Here is a 24,687-nt window from a genome sequence, read left to right as displayed (position 1 = left end):
CATTTAAACCATTAAAGATTTAATTATGCCATGAGAGTATTATATAGATTAATTTTGTAGGTAACTCAATACACTCTTGCAGACACCTGCTATTAAAAATTTATTTTTTCAAATACAACAATAATATTAGTTAGTTGGCCAATTAATTGAATATCATTTAGCACTTAAAAGTTAATCTTTTCTATTCACACATGGCTAGAACACTGTACAAGAACAAAGACTAATTGATTCTACTACAGGCTTACTGGCCAGCATCTTACATGTGTAATTTGTACACAGAATAAAGGAATTTGCCCTCCAACACACTGTAGCAAAGTAAAAAAAAATACTTAAATCCAACATGATAATAGAGATTCAGAGGTATTAGTTACATACATTTGCAATTATATGAATAAGCACCAGGCCAATCATCAAGGCTCCTCTATACTGGCATCCCTAACATTAAGGAGTTCACGTCCGAGAAGCAAGGTACCCCAAAACAATTCCAGCCAAGGACCATCCCCATGGCATCACTCGAAAAGGGGAAAAAAGGTGATACTGAAGTGTAAAGGACTTTGGAGGTACCCCAGAAACCTCCACATGGCACTATAAGGACGAGCACCTCCTCCTAATGCTGGCTACCTTCATGCCTCTCAAGACTGCAAACAAAAATTATGGTGGTTGCTCATATCAGCTTAATGACATAGCACAGGTGCTTGTAAATGGCGGGGTTTACACTGAACATAGAAAAAGGGGATTTTGTGTTAAGAAGTGGGAAAACATATTGATTGAATGTCAGGACTTTTAAAATAAAGATTGAAAAAAGGGGGGGGGGAATGTAATACAATTATGTTTAAAATCAATAATTATCAGATATCCACAACAGAAAATATATATATAGGTCATTAATATCTGATTTGGTTTGGGGAAAATTTTAACTAAATCTGGAAATAGAGAATGTGGGCTACCAATATAAATAATTTTAGATAATTTTAAATACACCTTTAAAAAATTTATTGCAATACTAATTATGCCAATATCTCTAAAGTATATAAGACTGTAACAGTGTATGTATTAATATCACTATAATGAAGAATATAATTATTAATCAACCAATATGTATACAAATGAAATTTACATTCTTATTACAGCAATAATATATAAATGAACTGCTTGTCCCAGATGAATAGACATCGCCAGCTCAAACTACATTCTAATTAGCATTTTTATACCAATAGCCTGTTGGGACATAAGTTTCAAATTAAAGATTTGAAATGCCCTTGTATAGGCACGACACCTTACAGGTGAGGGGGCGGAGGATGGGGCTCTACAGAGACACAGGCTGGCATTCACACATGGACACTTGCAGAGAGACACTGAGCAGACACACTTGGAGCAGGATACTAACAGAAGGACATGTTCATTCAAGCTGTTGCAACCAGATGAGGAATATGAAATTCCAACACTCCTCAATGGAGAAGCTTGCCTCTTACCTACCTGGTGGATAAGTTTCTGTCTCTCCAACCACACATGGCTTACAGGGAAGATGTTGAAAACATGTGTTTTAAGGGTTAATGGTTAATTTAAGCTTTGGTTAAATAGGTGTAAGTCTGTGTTAACATTTAATAATGTAGTGATTTGTAACTGTAGTTTGGTAAGGGATATCATAAGTCTGTGTTAGCATACAGAGGATGATATAGTGTGATTTAGTATGTAATGTTATCATCTATGCTGTAGTGTACAATAGTCTGTGTATTGTTTAAGGGGCAAAATGCTGGAAATAGATTTGTAATGGAGTTTTTGTAATATGGTGTAGTTAGGATTAAGATGGAAACTGGTTGATATAATTGTTTCTTGTCAGCTGGTGATTGTAGTAAAGAAAAATGGTGACTGCCATGTGCTGTTCCCTTTTGTGATATGGGCCTTGAAACATGTGCCCCCTCTCCCTCCATTGAACCATGTGTTTAATGGAGACTGTAGTTTGTTCATGTGGTTTAACCAATAGCATTTCCTTGGAAAGATAGGTTTGGTATGTGTTGTATACTGGTATTTCAGCTATTATATGGTGCTTACTAGAGATATTTGATGGAAATGACAAAGTTTAACATAATAGAGGACAGAGGAATCAGCTCATATGTAGTCTATAATTTTATAGTATCTGAATAAGTTTGTATAGTATCATGGATGTAATCATAGGCTGGTATGTGTTATATTGTGGAAGTTGAATGAATAACAGCTGTGAATGGGATAAGGATGACCTCCACATACCAAGATGGAGTCTGCAGTTTTGTTAAATATGGCTGAAGATATCACACACTTGTGGTGTGTGAAAATAGTATAACAATCTGCAGACAATATCCAGTTTGCATATTTTTAAGAAGATATTGAGGAGATGTGTGGATAGAGAGGTGATTTACTGGATGCATTATATTGGCATTACAGAACATAGCCATGTGAGTTTTCAAAAAGGAGTTTGTCTATGGACCATGAAGCTTGTAAACAAAGGAAGTCCATGTGTTTCTGCCCATCCCCCTCCCCCACAGGGATTGTGAGGTCTGTGTTGGGATGACATTGTTGGACATTGGAATCAGTTTCTGTTGTGCATGTTGGAATATTAAATGGTGCAGTGTGTGCCTGATGTATTAGCAATTGTCATACAATATTCAATTTGCATATTCATAATAGTAGTAAGAATTACTGGATGCATTATGTGGATATTCCAGAGCTAGTTTTATGTGAGTTTTCTGACATTCAAAATGGAGTCTGCAGTCAAGATGGCTGCCACCATTAAGTCAGTAAACAATAGGATCCGTGTGGCCTTACAATCCCCCTTACATTTCTCTGCATATCTCTACACACACACCCTTAAGTAGAATTTTAGGTGTGATGAGCTCCACATCTCACTAATAGGTATAGCATCTGCATATTGCAAGAATAATTCTTATCTCCTATAAACACGCATAATCAAACCACAATATACATAACTCTCAAAATGCTTTCATAGTATCTCTCTCTCCTCTCTCATCGCTGATTGTATTTTAACTAGTATTGTGAAGCTTAAATACTGTGATTAAATAAATACATTTTTGCTTTACTACATTTTGTGTGCAATCGTTCTTATTGAAAGGAAATTATCCAAATGATTGAAAAGGTATATAATCCTGGTTAACACTTTGCGATTATATATATATATATATATATATATATATCTAATTTTATGGATTACCAGTTATTTATATAGCTCACACATATTCTGCAGCACTTTACAGAGAATATCTGACCATTCACATCAGTCCCTGCCCCAGTGGAGCTTACACTCTATGATCCCTACCACACACACACACATATATATATATATATATATATATATATGTATATATATAGATATATATACAGTAGGTAGGACCATCAATACAGTTCTACCTTGTGTAAATCTGTTCTCAGTCTTGTAAGTTTGAGCCATACAATATGAATATGTATTAACTTTTCCAGTCCACAAGTACTGTACATTTATAAATCTGACATAGATTATATTATATTAATTGTTGGAGCACAGCTGTCAAACAGGAGGGATTATATGTCACTCTCTACTCCTGGGTAACAACATTTCCAAATTAACATTTATTGTAATTTCAAATTTATATTAAACCTTTATTTTTTTTGGAAACATAATGTAATATAAAGATATTAAGCATGTAAATTGTAGTCCACCTAACATAGGCCCTGAAATGTCGGAGATTAAATAGTTATAGTACATTCTGGTTACACATATACAATCCTTGATATATAACTTGGTTCACCAAAAAATTTAAAAATGTATTGTACAATACTGTATTTACTGTTCATTGTTTGAATTATATAAAATATTATATTGCCAAATATTCCATGTAGCATGCTACAATAAATTATAATACAGATTACATCAGATTACGTATAATAGTATCCTTGTAAGAGAAGGGAAGAGGGTACACATTAACTGTTTGACTTTGATTGACATTATGTAGATGACTCTTGTGTCAATAATTTAGATACATTTAATTGCTTAAAATGAAATTTTAAATGTTTCAAGTTTATTTCCAAATAATTGTTAAACAGTATAAATGTATGTGCAATAGATATTTAAAAAAATCTTTTGGTTGAACAATGTTTACTTTTGTAACAAAGCTTTGCATCTATTTTCTGACCACATGAAACATGTTTCTAAGAACTGAGATATAATTCCAGAGAAATTTCCTAACCACAAAGGTTAAGCAGATGATTGGAGAAAGAGGCACTGTTTATGTGTTTCCTACAGAACTTAATTTTTGCATTCACACCTGAGATGTAATGAACACAATTTAATTTCATTACTAGACTATATTTATTTTGTTCAGCGTTAAAGGCTTTAACAGATCTTTGGGGTCTAAATTCCAGGATGGAAAAGTAGTACAATCATCACATACTGTACATAGGAGAATAAAACAATCACTATTAATTATTGAATATGTTTCTTACCTTTTTCTTATTCTCTTATGTGGTGGTGATTGCCTGTCAACTTTGTGGCTGGTTGGTTGGTTACTCTCACCTGAATTTTTTTTTTAAATAAGGCTGTAATAACATTTTCTGTAATGAGCATTTCTGATTTTTTTTGTTTCTTTATCTATTATTCGTGTTTTCCTTATAAGAATTAAAATTTGATAGAAAATGTTTTTTCTGCCTTATGTTGTTGGCTGATTGAGATACAATGGAAAACTGTGTGAACACTTAATGTATCATGAAATGAGAGTGAATGATCATTAAATAAAAAATAATTTTGAGTCAATGTGAGTTCTAGCAATGATAATATGAACTCCAAATATGTGCAGAGCGTGTTGTTGGTAAACATTCTCCTAAGAACCTCTAGTCCCCTGCTGTGTGCGATACTAGTGTGGAGTTCATATTATAATTGCTAGAACTCAAGCTGACTCTAAATTATTTTTTTTTTGATGATAGATTGTTAATTTAACATTCTGAATGTGCAGTGGGCTCATGTGTAGCTCCCAGTTTTCAAATTTGTTTATGGTGGAAGTGGAGAGGGATTTATTTTTCTTGGATGAGAATCTATCATAGTATATAATAGGATACTGTTGCTATATTGACATCAGTTTTTTATGGTTTGGGAGTGACCTTAACTTTACACAAATGATGGAATCCTTCAACAGGAAAATTTCTGCTATTAAAATCACATACCAAAGCAGTCCAAAATTTGTACATATCCTGGATGTGGTGATCTCATTAACTAAGACCAATGAATTTCGAACTTCAATTTATGTCAAGGGAAAGGACAGAAACACCCTCCTACAAACAACAGTTATAATCCTTCTGCTCTCAAACGTGGCCTTCCTTTCTCACAGTTCATTCCTGAGGATGCTATTAAACAAATTAACTAAATTATATGTTCCTGAAATTTCTGACCAGGAAAAACCACCCCCATATGTTGAAATCTGGCAAAGGAAAAAGTTTTAGCACTATCCAAGATGGACTGCCTGAAACCTGCTATGAGAAGGGACCAAGGTAAATAAGAAGTTGTGGATACAAGATTACTCATCTACCAACAAGAAGCTGATGTCTGAAGCCAGAAATGTGTGGCCTATTGTAATGGGTGTTCCCAAATTGTCATTTTTGAAAGACACAGTTATTATGCCAGATCATAGGCATGAAAAGAACATTAAAGATCATGTAGTGCACACTGATACTGATGTGCCCAGCTATAACGTGGCATCACAGCGCTATCTCTCACGCCACGTATGGCGCGCCACACACCACGCCATGAGTCAGGCCACAAAGAAAGTTTATTAGTGAAAAAAGTAATTACGTGTAATACAACATTTTGCCCACCAGATGTCACTTTTCCTAAACTACATAGCGCATGCATCAGATTTCATTAAGTGTAATACAACTTTTTGCCCACCAGGTGTCACTTTTCCTAAACTACATAGCGCATGCGTGTGATTTCATGATGTGTAGTACAACATTTTGCCCACCAGGTGTCACTTTCCAATGTACCATACGGTATGTTCTGTATCACCGGCCGATGATTGTTTGACAGAAGCTTAGACATTAGACTTTACAAACTACAGAACTCTATTAATGGGTGAAGCGTGTGGCCTAGCAGTCTAATGCCTAGTCTCACTGCTTCTCCTCTCTTCTTGTTCCGTGGGTTCGAGACCTTGAAAATACAGTATGTTTTTTTAACTTATTTTTAAAATCTTCACTTAAAATATTCAGTATTCAATACAGTACATGTGGAGCGCATGTCAGCCCAGTGCTTCGGGAGTCAAACAGCAAAACTAGGATTTTTATTATTGTACATACAGTACTGTACCTTAGAACGCAAACTTGCGTCAATGCCGGTGCTGACATGAACGCGGACATTATAGTTATTTATTATGACCATCAAGTGGCAATGGGCCCTGTTAAAGAAACTGGTTTCTGTATATCAAACTGACTGCGCGTTTAAACCGCAAAATTGCGTCAATGTCTGCACGTGCCCAGTGGTCGGATTTTAATCACAATGGAATGTGTGCCCCATGTCCAGTGGAGCCAAGCCATACATTAAGTAGCGCTATTTTATGGCGCATACCCAGTTGTCTGTATTGCCAACAGTACTGTTGAATTTTCACACTAGTGCCATTCTGCACTGTCCGAGACTTACAGTACCGCACAGTATACACAATAGTAAATTCATTACTACAGTACATAAGGTGCTACAGTAGTGGACTAACAGCAGTTTGTAGGGCAGATGCAGAGCGCAAACTTGAGTCAATGAAAAAGCTGTCTTAGACTTGGTAACATTATTAAATTAATATGTTTAGTAACTGATAGTTGACTGTGTATAAGAGAGGGGTCTCTCTAGCACAAACTGACTCGGCATTTAATCCGCAAAATTGCATCAACTATCAGCACAGTTTGCGTTGTGGTAACTTTTAGCCAGTTCTGATGGGTTACGGTACAAATAGGATCTCTGGCTTGTGCCCAGTGGCGGGGTTGCAATGCATTGCCAGTGGTGCTGCGCCATAGCCATACCCTTGTAGCGCTATGGCTATGTACTGTACGCCATGGCGTACAGTATGGAATATCATACTGTACAGTACCAGGTCATGATTCACACACAGTGAAAGTGTGTTATTATTACACTGACTGTGTAATAATAATATTAAAAATAAAAAGTGTAACCTTGACTGTCTAATAATAATGAAAAGCTTCATTATTAAGCTTCCTGGTTTCGAACCCGGGTTGTACAGACGTCTGCAATGTAGAAGTACAATTTCTTACCTCTACGCTACAGACGCCTGAGTACTGTACGTCATCGTATGGTACTGTAGATGTCACATAAAGTACTGTAGAGGACTAGGAGAAACTTGTGTGCTTACACTTCTCTCCTTATGTTTGAGACCTTTATAATTTAATGGATTTTTTTAATGTTCACTATAGTACTGTAGTTCAGTCTTGTTATCCAACCCTTACAAAAATCAATCTATTGTACTGTATACAGTATGTGCCCAGCTACAGTACTGTAGTTTGTTGCTCCATGTGGTACACCATACAGTATACCGCATTGTTGCGCGCTACACTGTGGCGTATTGAGTCTCATAGCACTGCGCATGCCCAGTTGTCTGTATTATACGGTACTTATAACTGTAGTTGTAAGTACAATACGGTAGACATTGTAGTGATTCCCTGACTCTAGGAACTACAGTACAGTAGATGCAGTAGTCTAGGGGGCTAATGCCTAGCCCTACTGCATCTACCATTTTCTTGTACCGCTGGTTCGAGACCTTTAAAGTACATACAGTACTTTATACGGTAATTTTATTTTGTTTTAAATCTTCACTAATACAGTACATTATCCAGAAATTCTGGTATTTCTATGCCACAGTACTTTGACCAAAAAGTCTAACCTTGTTAATAAAAAATAAAAAGTGTAACCTTTCAAGCTTCGAACCCGCTAAAGGGTTGTACAGGCAGCATAATGTATTGGTTTGATTATTTACCATTACACTACAGCCGCCTGCAATACCAAGTTTGCACCTGGCTTGAGTGTTTCCTACAATACTGTACGTCATCGTATCTCAGGCGCATGCCCAGATCTACTGTATACCCATTTAGCGCTTTTTTTTTTTTTTTACTAAACTCAGTACATTTTATATATTAGGGGGTAAATGTACTAAGATGGTAGTGCTATTAAGTGATTTTGCCCATAGCAACCAATGTGATTCCAGGTATTACTGTACAGTATCTTCTAGAAGGTGCTACTGTAGATAAATGCTAAATACAGTAGAATCTGATTGGATGCTATGGGCAACATACAGTACAGTAACTTCTTAAATAGAACTCCCATCTTAGTAAATTTACCCCTACAAGTTTCACTTTTTCCCCCCAATTTATTTTCTTCCACCCCCCAAAATGAAAGTGAATTTTTAGTGTGTTCTGACTTTTTTTTTAAAAAACTTACGCAGTTTACAGTACCTTTAGGGGACGTTGAAGGCTTCCCGCAACATTGCACCCCAATTCACGAAATTTTTCCACCTGCTATTCATACAGTAGGCAAAACTTTTTTACATACTGTCTTACTGTACATTGCATTGACTTCCCGCCTACAGTAGGCAGAAAAGCTTTCAAATTGAATATAGCAATAATTTCACGCCTGGCAAAATGACGTAATCATACAGTACAAACACCAATTGTATACATTAATGACAATTTTTATTTAACCTACAGTAACATGCTTTACAGAGGGGGTGGACTTCTTTAGCCCTACTGGGGGACTGAGGACTACACAAAAAGAGTTGGCTTTTAATTTAAAATCATCACTGGCACTTTTGGCCTCAGATTCAGAGTTTCACCTATACCAGGTGCAGACTCTACCGTGAATCAGAGTGCACCATAATATAACATTAAAAAAAATACATGAAACAAAACAGTATTTGGGTGCCCCAGATGGAGGTGAACACCAGCTATGTGAATACGATAACAGAGCACTAACATTACCAAAAATCTCACCTTATCCTGATGTCGAAGGGACCGCCACTCTAACCATACAGTAGAAGCCTGTCTCTCAATTCACGGTGCACCCACTACTGTATGTCTGCAACTATGGATGTGGATGTTGAAGCAGCCACTACTATTGTAGTGTATATGAACTAAAGGAACCTGAAAACTTGAAACATCTGCATTACAAATGGCAACATCAAGGAAGTTAAACCCCTCCTCCACATTACAAATTATATACAGTACAGTATAAGCTACATAGCAGTTGCTTGACCGTTTCTTTCGATGACAACTGGTAAGACTCTATGGAGATAATCAATATAATTGTTACACTGAGCACATGTCAATACTGTTCTCCAAAACTTCATTATCCCATCCAAAAGTTCCTGTTTAGTTGTTGGTTTCACATCAGACCTGATGAACCTCTTCAACTGGGCCCAGACCATTTCAATGGGATTCATGTCCGGTGACCTACAGGTAAGTAAAAATAAAAAAAATATTCAGTCACAGTACTGTACTTTAGTATAAAGTGTACTAGAATAATTACTGCTTGGTACTGTACATACTTTTTGGTACAATAAACAGTTAATACAGTACTATAGGACAATACTCACTCTGGTGGTGTGCGTTCCCAATTTATCCCTCTCTCTTCCATGAATTTTGCTGAAGCCGAATGTTTGGGATCATTATCCTGGAATAATCGATGTCCTGATGGGAAGCATTTTCTCACAAATGGCACCATACAGCAATCAACTATTTTTTCTTGGAAGAAGGTCTTATCCATGATGCCTAAAGAGATGAGAAATTGTCAGTAACAAGCATACACTGTACAGGACTGTAAATAATTTTTAAAACAAGCATTACTGTACTGCACCTTCAAAAATATAGATCGGTCCTGCACCCCAACGAGATATACCTCCCCATACATGGACTTTTAACGGATGCTTCGGACGTGGTTTAAGTGAGAGATGTGCACGGTGTCGGAAGGACAGTCTTGAGAACCTCTCGAGAGAAACCGAAGTTTCATCTGTGAAAATGACGTCATTAAAATTCTCTCCACTCTCTATCCACCGTCGTGCTTGTTCATCTCTCTTTACTTTATTAACATCCCTTATCATGGGATTTATCCTGTGAAATAAAAACAAGTTTAAGTTTACTGTCATGTAAAATCAGTGCATTATTAATATACAGTATATATATTTTACAGTATGTACAGTACCTTGTAGGGCCAAAAGTCCATCCCAGTTCCTTATGCATCCGTTTGATGCTGGAACAGGAGATGTCCAGGTCACATTCTGCTTTTAGAATACGTTTGATTTGTAAAGCTGTAGGCTCATCATCCTCACAAGTCAATTTGTGCACAATCTTTTTGACACTCCTACGGTAGAACACATACAGAGCATATAGCAATTATTGGACAGTTAGTGTTGAAATTGGAACACAATACAGTACCAATCTAGCAACATACAGTATACTGTAATTAAAAAAGGTTTATGTAAAGTACCTACCATGTGCATTTAGAAGTAAATCTATATCTGGTCCGCGTTCTCTCAAATGCATGATAGCGCACAGTCTGTAAACTAACAAGAACACCACACTCTTTCAGCCAGGCATGGATCTGTCATGTTGTTTTGTGTTCTTTTTTCATGCTTGCAATTATCTTGCTGATGGCTTTGCTGATTTTTGCCATGTTTGATGACAAAATCTGAGTAAAGAACAAGAGAAATACGTTACAGTACTGTTGCTGAGTATACAGACTGAGTACAGTATACAGTACATACAGTAATGTAATGTTCAGTATCTTAAACACAGGGGGTTATTACATTCTTACTGTACATCAGCCATAACATGTACAGTATAACCAGCTAGTAAATTTCATTTTGCAGGCTGTGTTTAATAAATGATAGTTTTGAGCTAATTTGTGATATATATTTCCCAATTTAATCTCACATCAAGCTTTCAGACAGTATGCCCCTAAATACGCAAATATGCATCTACAGTACTGTATGAAGGAGACAAACAGGACAATAAACACAGCAATATTGCGACTGAAACAAAAATGGTCACCGAGCAAAACAAAACGGTACCGTATATGCATTGAAAAGTCGCTGCGCAAATCAGCGTCTAACACAGCAAACTGCAAAATGACCGTGAACCTAGCAAGCTCCCATACTTACAGTACCAGCGGGTTGATACTGTAGGAAACAGCTGTAGAAGCTCACGGTACAGCAACAAAGGTGACTCGGAAGTCAGGCAGAGTTGCAGAGGTAGATCACCGTAATGAGCAGCAACAACAGCGACTTAGAAGTCAGGCAGCGTTGCAGGTAGTAGTACAGTATCTCAAGGGTTCGTACTGTTGATACGTGCCGATGAGACAATCCGAGCAGCAAGTCCGTACAGTTAAGTAGCAGATTCACAGTGTGGATAGCTAGTGCGGTCTGAGACGCTCTTTTATGCTACCAGATACAAAAGAATTCCTTCCCGCAGAAAATCTGGCCGCTGATTGGTGTATTTGAAATATGCACTTCCTTGTGGTCCAATGGCATGGCAGAGTTTCGGCGGCAAGGTTTTCTTTGTCTCTGGTAGCATAAAAGAGTGTCTCAGACCACACTAGCTATCCACACTGTGAATCTGCTACTTAACTGTACGGACTTGCTGCTCGGATTGTCTCATCGGCACATATCAACAGTACGAACCCTTGAGATACTGTATTACTACCTGCAACGCTGCCTGACTTCTAAGTCGCTGTTGTTGCTGCTCATTACCGTGATCTACCTCTGCAACTCTGACTGACTTCCGAGACACCTTTGTTGCTGTACCGTGAGCTTCTACAGCAGTTTCCTACAGTATCAACTCACTGGTACTGTAAGTACGGTAGTTTGCTATGTTTTAGCAGTTTGCTGTGTTAGACGCTGATTTGCGTTTCCCGTGACTGATCGCCGCCATTTTGTTTTGCTCGGCGGCCATTTGTTTTTACAGTCGCAATATTGCTGTGTTTATCGTCCCGCTGCCTCGGTATGCCCCGTCCTTCACCCATCACGTAGAGGCTTACTTGTGAATCCAGTAACTATCACACACACATACCGATCGTTCCTAGCCTCCCGTTGCCCCTCATAGTTTCCCGTGACTGACTGCCGCCATCTTGTTTTGATCGGCGGTCATTTGTTTTTTCAGTCGCAATATTGCTGTGTTTATCGTCCCGCTGCCTCGGTATGCGCTGTCCTTCACCCATCCCCGTGGAGGCTTACTTGTGAATCCAGTAACTATCACACACACATACCGATCGTTCCTAGCCTCCCGTTGCCCCTCATAGTTTCCCGTGACTGACCACCGCCATCTCGTTTAGCTCAGCGGCCATTTGTTTTTTCAGTCACAATATTGCTCTGTTTAGCGTCCCGCTGCCTCGTTATGCCCCGTCCTTCACCCATCCCCATAGAGGCTTACTTGTGAATCCAGTAACTATCACACACACATACCGATCGTTCCTAGCCTCCCGTTGCCCCTCATAGTTTCCCATGACTGACCGCCGCCATCTCGTTTTGCTCGGCGGCCATTTGTTTTTTCAGTCGCAATATTGCTGTGTTTATCGTCCCGCTGCCTCGGTATGCCCTGTTCTTCACCCATCCCCGTAGAGGCTTACTTGTGAATCCAGTAACTATCACACACATACCGATCGTTCCTAGTCTCCCATTGCCCCTCATAGTTTCCCGTAACTAACCACCGCCATCTTGTTTTGCTCAGCGGACATTTGTTTTTTCAGTCGCAATATTGCTGTGTTTAACGTGTGTTTGCATTATTGCACCCATTTGCACATTTAACTTTGAGACTATATCAGTTGAGATATTCACACATTTTATTACTGTTGAGCTGACACCTACTGTACCTTACCGTACAGTATATAATTAGGGAGTGTTTTTTATATACCTGTATTTATCATATTTATTATCTTGTGCCTCTATACAATCTCACAATAGTGGTTAGTGCTTTAACAGTTTTAGCGCTGTGTTATCTACTATATTTACCTGTATATACTGTATAACACATGCACAGTCTTAGGAGACAGAAAGAGTACTGTAATTGTTTACAGTGTTGTAATGTGAAACATTTACTGTATACAGTACATGTACAGTATTTCCACTATTTTACTTAACATTGTATTTAGTGTCTTTATACTGTACTTGTGTATTTCAGAGTGCACCAAACTGTCAACATGGTGAAGAGCAAAGCTTTTTACAATGGAAACGAATCTTGCCAACTTCCACTGACCAAAAGGCTGAGTGCACTAGTCCCACAACGGTCTACAAGCAAACCTTCCAAGAAGAAAACAGGTAAGGAAAATTTACAGGTACCTCTTCTAGTCAAGGCAAGGAAGAATGCAAAGGTGAAGAACAACACTTTGCAAGTGGACATCGGAGAAAATGGACCAGGGAACGTGGAGCAACCCATGAACGTCCCGAACCAGGAGGAAACACCAGTCATTTATGGGCCAGAAGAATAGGACACCTTTGAGCCTCTTGTTGAAGATGTATCCTGCTCACCAACTCGGCGAAAACTGTCATTCCAAGAAGAAAACGCATGCACATGTAGCTGTGCAAGGATGGTGAGAGAACTCGTCAGAAAAGTTGGTCAACTGGAAGCGAAAATTGACAACTTGAAAGATGAGCTGAAGGAAGGGCTGAAGGACACCATTGCAGAAGCAATGAAAGAAGCAATCGGGCACAGTAAAGAAGAATGGCAAGAGGCCGCTGCCCAGAGTACCAGGAAGAGACATGACAAGGCAATCCAGTATGAAATGGTCACACCGGATGAATTTGAGCCTGAGGAGAACGACGACGATTTCAACTTGGAGACTGACCCATCCTTCCACTTGCTACATATGGACAATACAGTGGCATCAGAGCACTTGGACATGACACCAGTGCCATCATGCAGCCTGCCTCAGTGGGAGAGTACACCAGTGGCATCACATCGCCTGCCTGAATGGTCAGTTGAAGAATCAAGGATCAACAATGCAAGCATGCCTGTACTTTCACCAAGAACGCCTGTCATGTCGAGCACGCCAGCACCACTGACTGTATTTGGAACACCCTTACCGGATATACCACTGGCTGTGATCAACGTTGACAAGGACAATGAAATTTACAGAGCTGTGAATTGTGAGATGCATCGATATGCGCAAGCAATATTTCAGGAACACGTGCCCTACGACCTGTATTGCAATTGGACGAAGCGGGTGAACTTTGATGGAAGTCGGAAGAAAGTGCCAATCCCCAACAATTTAAGAGAAGATATCCTCTCAAGATGCCGGACAAGATTCAGGATTGGCAAGGAAGAACTTACCCGGATAAAGGACACGCTGAATGGGGTGCTGCGCATGCCAAGGAAACATGCATGGAGGACAGTCACGCATACAAGTACAGATCTGCAATCAACAAACACGACTTGAAAGGACTTGTCAGAAGACAGGAAGACCCGGCGCCGTCGCTGTCCACGACGTGGCAGCGGCAGAAGAATGAATCTGAGGACAGGAGAGGACTAAATGGGTGGAAAGCAAAAGAGCTAAAGAAGTTCCCCCCCTCAAAGCCTCTTCCACCATAACAGATAGGCCCTATGTGAGGCCAACGGAACATTAAACCAACCTACAGTAGACCAACAGGTTTGAAGAGAGGAAGACCCATGTGAAGAGAAAAGCGGAGGACAGGAGAGGTCTAAAGGGGTGGAAAGCAATAGAGCTAAAGAAGTTCCACTCCTCAAAGCCTCTTCCACCGTAACAGGTACCGGTAGGCCCTCTGTGAGGCCAACTGTACTTTACATTAATTTATATTGTAGTTTGTTAGGCTGGTGAGATACAGTAGGGCTGATATTAATGTTACAGTAGATTAGTGTGACACTATTAGAGCAGGAAAGGGCCTTGCATGGCATATTCTCTTTCCTACAGGGACCTCTGTGTGGGATTGAGCGGGACAAAGAACAAGAGTATCTCCGGTGAGTACTGTATGTACCGTACGATACCTGTGTGTCTGTCTTTTACTGTCTGTTTGTCTCTGCCTATCCTCCTTTCTTCAGGGCGTACAGTGGACCTTGCACTCTGATACAAGGTAGAGTCTGCACCTGGTATAGGTGAAACTCTGCATCTGAGGCCAAAAGTGCCAGTGATGATTTTAACTTAAAAGCCAACTCTTTTTGTGTATTCATCGATCCAGTAGGGCGTATCGGTCGGCATTGAGTAAGGACTGTTCTCACGTCATCTCTTTCCTCCTAGGTACTGTACAGTAGTCGTGTCCGTGTCCAGCTTGGAACTCCAGGACATGCCAGTGGCAGAAGAAAGAAGCATGTGACAGTAGAGGACTACAGGGGTGGAAAGCTAAAGAAGTTCCCCCCCTCTGTAAAGCATGTTACTGTAGGTTAAATAAAAATTGTCATTAATTTATACAATTGGTGTTTGTACTGTATGTAATTCAGTCTTTAAGTGTGCCTGAGACCCAACACGTGCATCTGTAATTAAAAAGGTACAAATAGTCAATAACACACAGATGCAGAAGTGTATCGTCCTATTTGCCAGGATTTCACTCACCAGGGGCGCGCAAAAACACGTGATAGGCTAAAAAAAGTTTACTGTTGTCGTGTATTTATTAAGTTAAAGCTTAGACAGAGATAAAATTGTAGATACAGTAAATAGCACCAAACAATCAGATCCTAACTGTCACTGTACAGGCTGTGTTTGAAAAATGACAGTTACAGTAGTAGCTAATTGGTTGGTGCTACTGTATTTACAGTTTCTCCAATTTTACCTCTCTCCAAGCTTTATGAAATCACCCCTTAAGAGTGGTGTGCAATTAATAAAAGTACAGAATGGGGGACTTACTGTACTGTACTGTATATTCTTACCTTTTAGTTGCTACCGTATCAATAAATTTAAATACAGTATACTGTACTTTATCCACAGAACCAAGTAAAGACAGAAAACGTTGTACTGAATGAAAGAAATTTTAATAAAAATCGAAAATAAACAAAAATAAAGTGAACAAAAAATTAAAAAATAAATCCACCAGGTGGTGGGCCATCTGGCGATATAATGCCAAAAACAGAATTATTTGTTCTGTAGGGAGAAAAAAAAGGGTACAGTATTACAACACTAATATACAGTACAATATTGTACATTCTTGACACTACCGTAAATACTGTACTCTACCTCGAGTCAGGCGTGCTCCCTGCCTCCCTTGGGGTCCCTGCCTCCCTTGTGGTCCCTGACTGAAGACTGTATTGGAAAAAAATATATTCACATTAATAGTGCTGTATTTACTGTACAGTCTAAACATTGCTACACCAAAGGTCATTATACTGACTGAAGCTTCAGGCTGGCAGATAGAGGGATACTTTAGGTGCAGTGTAGATACAGTACAGTAATGATTGATGACCCTGCACTGAACAACTGCTTGATCAGAGTAGGCTCATCACTTATTGTACTGACAAACTACTGCACGATTACAATGTCGTAATCATGCAGTGGTTGTCATACCGGTATTTTTAAGTGGATGGGCACCTTTTAGAGTGATGTCCTTTATAAAAAAAATAAAAACACAAAGTGTGGAAGGAGAAGAGGTTGGAGATGCATCTTTGCAGTACAGAAGAGAGAGAGAGAAGCTGTGAAAACAAAAAAAGGATAGAGAGAGACAGTACAGAAGAAGACAATGTACAGTTGTGTAGGGTACAGTACTTACACGGCCTGTGAGGCCTGCTTCACCCCGCTTCCGGCAACTGGCCGGTGGGGCGTTGTGGATGTGGCCTTCCACGTTCCCGCACTGTGGGGAAAAAAAAATATTCCAGTTACACAAGTAGAGAAACAATTAGTGTGTAAGGAGAAGAGGTTTGACATGGGTCTTTGGAGTTCAGGACGAAGAGAGAGGCAGTGTAAAAGGGAGAGCACAATGTACAGTAGTGCACGGTACTTCCTCAGGGTGGCAAGCCGCATTCTAAATGAGGCAAATGAAACGCCCCTGGAGGGTAGTGGTGCTGCTGTTGCTGCCGCGGCTGGTGGTGGTGGTGGTGGTGGTAGGACTGTGGACAAAGAACAGTTTCCATCAAAACCATTTGGAAACAAATAAACTGTGTAATGGTGCGTACACACTACACGATATGCTCCCTGAGTCGTCCACTTTATCGCCTAGTGTGTACGCACCATAAATCCTGAACAGAGCCTCTATAACAACAAAAAACAAACACAGACAGAGGGAGAAAAAGAGAGAGGGAGGGGGAGAGGAAGAGTGAAAGAGAGAGAGAGACTGACAAGTGTAAAAAAGGAGAGCGATACAGTGCTGTAGAAAACAATGTGGTGTACTTTACTTACGCGGCACGGAGATGCCAGTGGGGGGTGGTGGTGTTGTAGCCGCCGAAGGTGTTAGGACTGTGGACAAAGAACAGTTTCCATCAAAACCATTTGGAAACAAATAAACTGTGTAATGGTGCGTACACACTACACGATATGCTCCCTGAGTCGTCCACTTTATCGCCTAGTGTGTACGCACCATAAATCTTGAACAGAGCCTCTATAACAACAAAAAACAAACACAGACAGAGGGACAAAAAGAGAGAGGGAGGGGGAGAGGAAGAGAGAAAGAGAGAGAGAGAGAGAGAGAGAGAGACTGACAAGAGCCTCTCTTCCTCTCTTCCTCTCCCCCAGGGAGGGGGAGAGGAAGAGAGAAAGACAGAGAGATAGAGACAGAGAGACAGAGAGTCAGAATGAAAAGAGAGAGAGAGAACAATGCACTGTACTTACGCAAACTGTCGCTGGGGCTGGGTGGGGGTATGGTCTCTGGTGATGCTGTTGTAAAAAATGACAGTACAGTATGTTACAGAAAAGAGAGAAGATGTTGTAGATGTTTTAAGAGAGAGAGAGAGAGAGAGAAACACAGGGAGACAGGGAGAGAGAGAGAAAGAGAGAGAGATAGGGGGAGAGGGCGAGAGAGAAAGACAGGGAGAGAGAAAGAGAGAGATAGAAAGAGAGAGAGAGAGCGAGAGAGAGAGGGGGGAAAGGGAAGGAGAGAGAGAGAGGGAGAGGGGGAGAGGGGGAGAGAGAAAGACAGAGGGAGAGAGAGAGAGAGGGGAGAGGGAAGGAGAGAAAGAAAGAGGGAGGGAGAGAGAGAGAGAGAGAGAGAGAGAGAGAGAGAGAGAGAGAGAGAAACAAAGAAAGGTTTACTGGATTCACTGCTGTCCAGCTCCAGAATCACTATATGGAGGTGTTTTGCATTAAAAAAATAATAATACACTATTGTACAGTACTCAGTGGGAAAGTAGAGGGTAAACATACTCAACTGTAACATTACTACAGTATACAGTATACTGTACTGTATTACAGTACAGTATTAATACAAAATGTCCTACAGTATAAAACTGTATACAGTACTTACTTGGCTTGGGAGGGGAGTCTTTGTCCTCCTCTTGCCCTGGGGAGGGCTGAGGCACTTCAATATCTTCAACTAAAATACACAAGGACATAAACAATTATTGTGTAAGGAGAAGACGTTGGAGATGTTTTAACAGAGAAAGAAACAGAGGGAGACATGGAGAGAGAGATAGAGAGATAGAGAAAAAGAAAGAGAGAAAAACAGGGAAAGAGAGCAAAAAAGAGAGAGAGAGGAAAATGAAAGAGAAAGATAAAGAGAAAGAAAGAGGGAGAGGGAGGTGTACTTTACTTACAGGGCAGGGGGCTTCCTGCAGCCTGCTCATCAATGACGAGTCTGTCTGTGTGTACAGTATAAGAAAAAAATATATTATACAGTACAAAAAATCAAAAAGGTAGTAGCATGACACTATTGTGTCCATACTGTAACTGTTGTAATCATTACCACTGTCATTTGAGGAGGCTGCTGAAGATGCTGGCAGTGATGGGGGTGGTGGAAGTGATGGTGGTGGCGGCGGTGGTGGCGCTGCCGGGGCAGGGGGGGCTGCTGGCCCTGTGGGGAAAAATACATGTCGTCATTAAGGTAGATGGCCTTATGGAATTAGCTATTGATTAAAATACAAACCAATACAGTATACTGTAGTACATAAACTACAGTAGTCTGTGAAGCTGGCATTGGGGCCAAAATAAAACAGTATGGTACTGTACTGTACTGTACTGTATATAAAAAAATATACAGTCCAGTAAAGTACTGTATGACCAAGTGGTGCAACATTACACATAGGCTTTGTGGGTGGCACTGTCGCCACCCCACGAGCTTTACAAGATGGCACATGCGCATGACACTGGATCCCGAACCCAGCGGAGGACCCTGCTGAGGACTTTGCGAGACCTCGCCGGAGGGGTAAGTACTGTATGTACCGGTGGAATTTTCGTTTGTATCACAGTGATACCAAATGAAAATTCACCCTGGTATTTCCCTTCTTTTGTACTGTACTGTAAATGGGGCACAGAATGAAAAGTGATAAGGTGCCAGCCAATCAGCTCCCAAATATCATTTTTCAAACACAGCCTGTGAGATGACAGTTGGGAGCTGATTGGAGACCCCTGAATCTGTCCATGACGTACAGTAATAATGTCAGACTTAAAGGGGGCAGGCCCAGCACAGAAAAATAGTGTGTACAGTACTGTAGGTTAACAGATTTGGTCGACAGACATTAGAATGGTCGATCAATCAACTTGCCTTTTGTTACTAATTTATTAATCAAACAAGCCATGTCGAACAATAGTGTGTAACCCTTTAGTCCATGTACAGTACTGTAGATTAATCAGCCTGTCAATCAAATGTCTGCCAGTCATGTCAGTATGTGTTAACAACTGTCAGTCATTGTCAGATACTGTACTATCCAACACCCGACAGTGCAGTGTACAGTAATGTACAGTATGTCAGTCGTGCATTGTACTGTATTCGTTATTGTACAGTATACTGTAATTCATGTGATTATACAGCAATGCTGTACTTACTACGAATTATTCACCTCCGAATTCAATGTAGGCGAGGCCTGTCCCTCCGAAGCAGGTCACTCCACCTGCGCTGCAGTGAGCGACCTGAGCGGCGAATGCCATAATGCCTGTAGATTTCATTACTCGCGGCTCTGTAGGCGAGCACTTTGTCTTGGTTAGTGGCGAACGCTTGGTCCCGCCACTTAACCAAGACAAAGAGCCCGCCGGACGAGTAGCGTCTTGCCCTGACAGAAGACATTTTGACTAGCCAGTGACGAATGTCGATGGAAATGCAACAGAATACAATACTATACCAACTGCAGTAATACAGCCAACTGCACATGCTCAGTGATAGCATAGTGCTACATGGCGTATGGCTTGGTGCCACAGATCCCATTGTAACCCCCTCCATTTCTAATCCATCGCAGCCACCATAGCGCCAACCGTGTAATATAGAGAGCTCTCTCTCCTACAGATCCCACTACTACCGTACTTAGTGTGCAAGGTTGGAGCAGCATCACCAATGTCATCAGTTTGGGATGCAACGCTATTTTGCGCATCAAACGCACAGTCAGCTTTGAACACAGAGCGCTCTCTCACAGACGGAAAGCACTCTCAGACACAGTCCAAGGGACGTAGCCATAGTGCGCGAGGCTGAGACCGCATATGCGTTGTCGCATGTTTGCGTTTTGCGGTTTCTGGGTGCACAGTTTGTGATGCAGAGGCCTGTCTCACATACTAGACAGTAGTTTCACTAACAGTTCCTGCAGTTATGAAATCACTATTCTGTGGTGCTAAATTGTAGGGCACCGTCACTTTTGAATATTCAGTACAGGCACATTCATAGCGGCACACTAGTTGTCCTAGCAGACGGGGGATGGTGTCTTTGGCAATGGTGACAATTCATAGCATTTTTCAGGACACTAGGGCAGAGCTGACTGCTTACAGTAAATGGATTAACAAAGCTTCCTTTATTATGGTAATGTGAGGCTCTTGGCTTGCTTTGGGGGAAGGGACCTGATGCACTGTGTATGACTCTCGGCCCACTGGGCATGCGCCAGAAATCCCATCGCAACCCTCCTACTGGGCATGCGCCCGCCAGAGATGGAAATGCAACAGAATACAATACTGTACCGACTGCAGTAATACAGCCAACTGCGCATGCTCAGTGATAGCATAGCGCTACATGGCGTATGGCTTGGCGCCACAGATCCCATTGTAACCCCCTCCATTTCTAATCCATCGCTGCCACCATAGCGCCAACCGTGTAATACAGAGAGCTCTCTCTCCTACAGATCCCACTACTACCATACTTAGGCCCTCATTCAGAGCCACTCGCTAGTGGCAGTACGCTCGTTCCGAGCGATGTTCGCACATCTGCACATGCGTACGGTTTTTAGTACGCATGTGCGACCAGTCAGTGCGGCCGAAAATCGTTGGTACGCAATATAGCGAGGGCCTGCTTTTTTGAGTGACAGAATGAGGCGTATGTGGGTGGTAACAGGGGAAGGTGCTTGAAAACGGGGAGTGGAGATCCGAACGCAGGCGTGCTTAAAGGTCAAAACGGGCGTTTTAAGGGAGTGCATAATTAATACAGCAGCGTCATTGACCACGTCACTTGGTTTTATTTAACTCAGAACTGCTCGCAAAATAGCGGTTGAAAACACCAACCACAAGAATAGCGAGCAGTTCATACGCTGTATGATGTACTTGATTAATCTAATAAATAGCGGACATGACGTATGGTGCGTGCGGCCAGGGGGCGTTTTTATCAAAAAAACGAGCGTATGTTTTGCTCGCTCGTTCAGACTTAGAGGTGTGAACAGACTGCAATTTGCGAACGGATCATTTGAATAGCCACCCCTTGTTTTTGAACGAACGACCACAAATAGCGAACGGCTCTGAATCAGGCCCTTAGTGTGCAAGGTTGGAGCAGCATCACCAATGTCATCAGTTTGGGATGCAACGCTATTTTGCGCATAAAACGCACAGTCAGCTTTGAACACAGAGCGCTCTCTCACAGACGGAAAGCACTCTCAGACACAGTCCAAGGGACGTAGCCATTGTGCGCGAGGCTGAGGCCGCATATGCGTTGTCGCATGTTGGCATTTTGTGGTTTCTGGGCGCACAGTTTGTGATGCAGAGGCCTGTCTCACATTCTAGACAGTAGTTTCACTAACAGTTCCTGCAGTTATGAAATCACTATTCTGTGGTGCTAAATTGTAGGGCACCGTCACTTTTGAATATTCAGTACAGGCACATTCATAGCGGCACACTAGTTGTCCTAGCAGACGGGGGATGGTGTCTTTGGCAATGGTGACAATTCGTAGCATTTTTCAGGACACTAGGGCAGAGCTGACTGCTTACAGTAAATGGATTAACTAAGCTTCCTTTATTTTGGTAATGTGAGGCTCTTGGCTTGCTTTGGGGGAAGCCAATGTGAGGCTCTTGGCTTGCCTTGTGTATGACTCTCGGCCCACTGGGCATGCGCCAGAAATCCCATCGCAACCCTCCTACTGGGCATGCGCCCGCTAGAGATGGAAATGCAACAGAATACAATACTGTACCGACTGCAGTAATACAGCCAACTGCGCATGCTAAGTGATAGCATAGCGCTACATGGTGTATGGCTTGGTGCCACAGATCCCATTGTAACCCCCTCCATTTCTAATCCATCGCAGCCACCATAGCGCCAATCGTGTAATACAGAGAGCTCTCTCTCCTACAGATCCCACTACTACCGTACTTAGGCCCTCATTCAGAGCAGTACGCTCTGAGCAGAGCGCACGCTCTGAATGAGGGCCGGCCTCCATTTTCATGGAGCGTCCTCCTGGACGCTCGAATAGCTGTGGGTCACCACCCACAGGCTATACGAGCGTGCATTGTGATGGTCGCGATGGTCGAGACCATCACGACCATTGAATTTGCGTGCCGGAGCCTGCGGTTGAGGTTTTCAACCGCAAGCTCTGGAGTGATTTTGGCTCTATCAGAGCCAAAATCACTCCCACTGACATCAATATTGATAGCACACCCCCTTTGATCGGACACAACGAGCGAAGGACTTTCCTTCGCTCGTCGCGTCTGGCGCATGCGCACGACGGAGCTCCCTCCGTCATGCGCATGCTCAGTCCATAACATCGACCCACTTGCGAGCGGACAGCCGCTCGTGAGTGGGTCTGAATCAGGCCCTTAGTGTGCAAGGTTGGAGCAGCATCACCAATGTCATCAGTTTGGGATGCAACGCTATTTTGTACCCGCATATGCGTTGTCGCATGTTTGCGTTTTACGGTTTCTGGGCGCACCATAGCCACAGTATGAAATCACTATTCAGTGAAATACAGTATAGTACAGAGCCCTAACGTGTCCAGAGCAGACAGTGACAAAAAAAAATATACAGTACGGTACAGTATATTCTTTTCCAGGGATCGAACCCCGGACCATAATTCTACCAAAGTGATCACCTAACCACTAGCCCACACGACAGCTACAGTACAGTGAACCACAGAGAGTGGCCTCATCCTTGTGCACTCCTCCCGCTGCTGTTTTTAATAAAAAAAAAAAAGTCATACTGTAATGCATCCCATATCAGTGAAAGCTGTGCGTGCATCTAATTATTCTACAGTGTCGGTTATACCGTGACAACAACTCCGGCAACTTCTCTACTATTCAGTTACTGCACCGTACCATATGTACAATACAGTATGTGCAGTGATTTGTACAGTATATTATGCGATATTAAAAATACAGTATGGGTTGTGCGTTCATGCAAATGCTGTGAATATGATAGACATTAAGTACAGTGGAGCACTCGCCACCCAGCGGTTAAGCACTATATTACATGCAATTAAAAAAGTGGAGCACTCGCCACCCAGCGGTTAAGCACTGTATTACATGCCGTACCATATCCTTCGTTGAAGAATACCACGGTATTCCACAAGTCCATGGCGTGACTCACGCCATGCCATGAGCAACAAAATAGCTGGGCAGATCTGTATATCAAGTCTTAAAAAGAGTAACCCCACTCATTATCTTACACACAAACCAGCCAATTACAAATGTTTGGGTCGTATTAACTACAGCTCATTGGAGGTAGAGGACTCATTCGCACATCTCCAATCAGGTAAGAGATTTCATATAAGGTACTCTCTCATTTGTTCCAGCAAATTCATTGTTTATTTTATTAGATGTCCCTGCAGTTCCTACACAGGTCTGCTAATCATGCCACAATTGAAGGAAAGGAATCTGCTCAACCTGTCACCAGACATCAATAGACATGGATTGTCTACAATCAAGTATAAAATGAATGAACATGTGCCTTTACAGTGCAGAAGTGATGATCAGGGGAAGGCATTGTTACAGCAAGAATCAAAATGAATACACACATTGAACAATGTGCAAAGAATATAGTGGTTTCTTTTTCATATTTAAGTTATAGGAAGGTTTCTACATCTACAATCCATGAGAAGATAGTGGCCCTCATTCAGAGCCGTACGCTCTGAGCAGAGCGCATGCTCTGAATGAGGGCCGGGCTCCATTTTCATGGAGCGTCCTCCTGGACGCTCGTATAGCTGTGGGTCACCACCCACAGGCTATACGAGCGTGCATTGTGATGGCCGCGATGGTCGAGACCATCGCGACCATCGAATTTGCGAGCCGGAGCCTGCGGTTGAGGTTTTCAACCGCAAGCTCCGGAGTGATTTTGGCTCTATCAGAGCCAAAATCACTCCCACTGACATCACTAGTGATGTCAGTGGGCCGGCTTCTGATGGGAGGCGTTCCCGTGGGAACGCCCCCAT

The sequence above is a fragment of the Taudactylus pleione genome, unplaced genomic scaffold, assembly GCF_031769625.1.
Source record: "Taudactylus pleione unplaced genomic scaffold, aTauple2 ptg000006l, whole genome shotgun sequence".
NCBI classification, from domain to species: domain Eukaryota; kingdom Metazoa; phylum Chordata; class Amphibia; order Anura; family Myobatrachidae; genus Taudactylus; species Taudactylus pleione.
Note: the sequence above shows the minus strand (reverse complement) of the source record.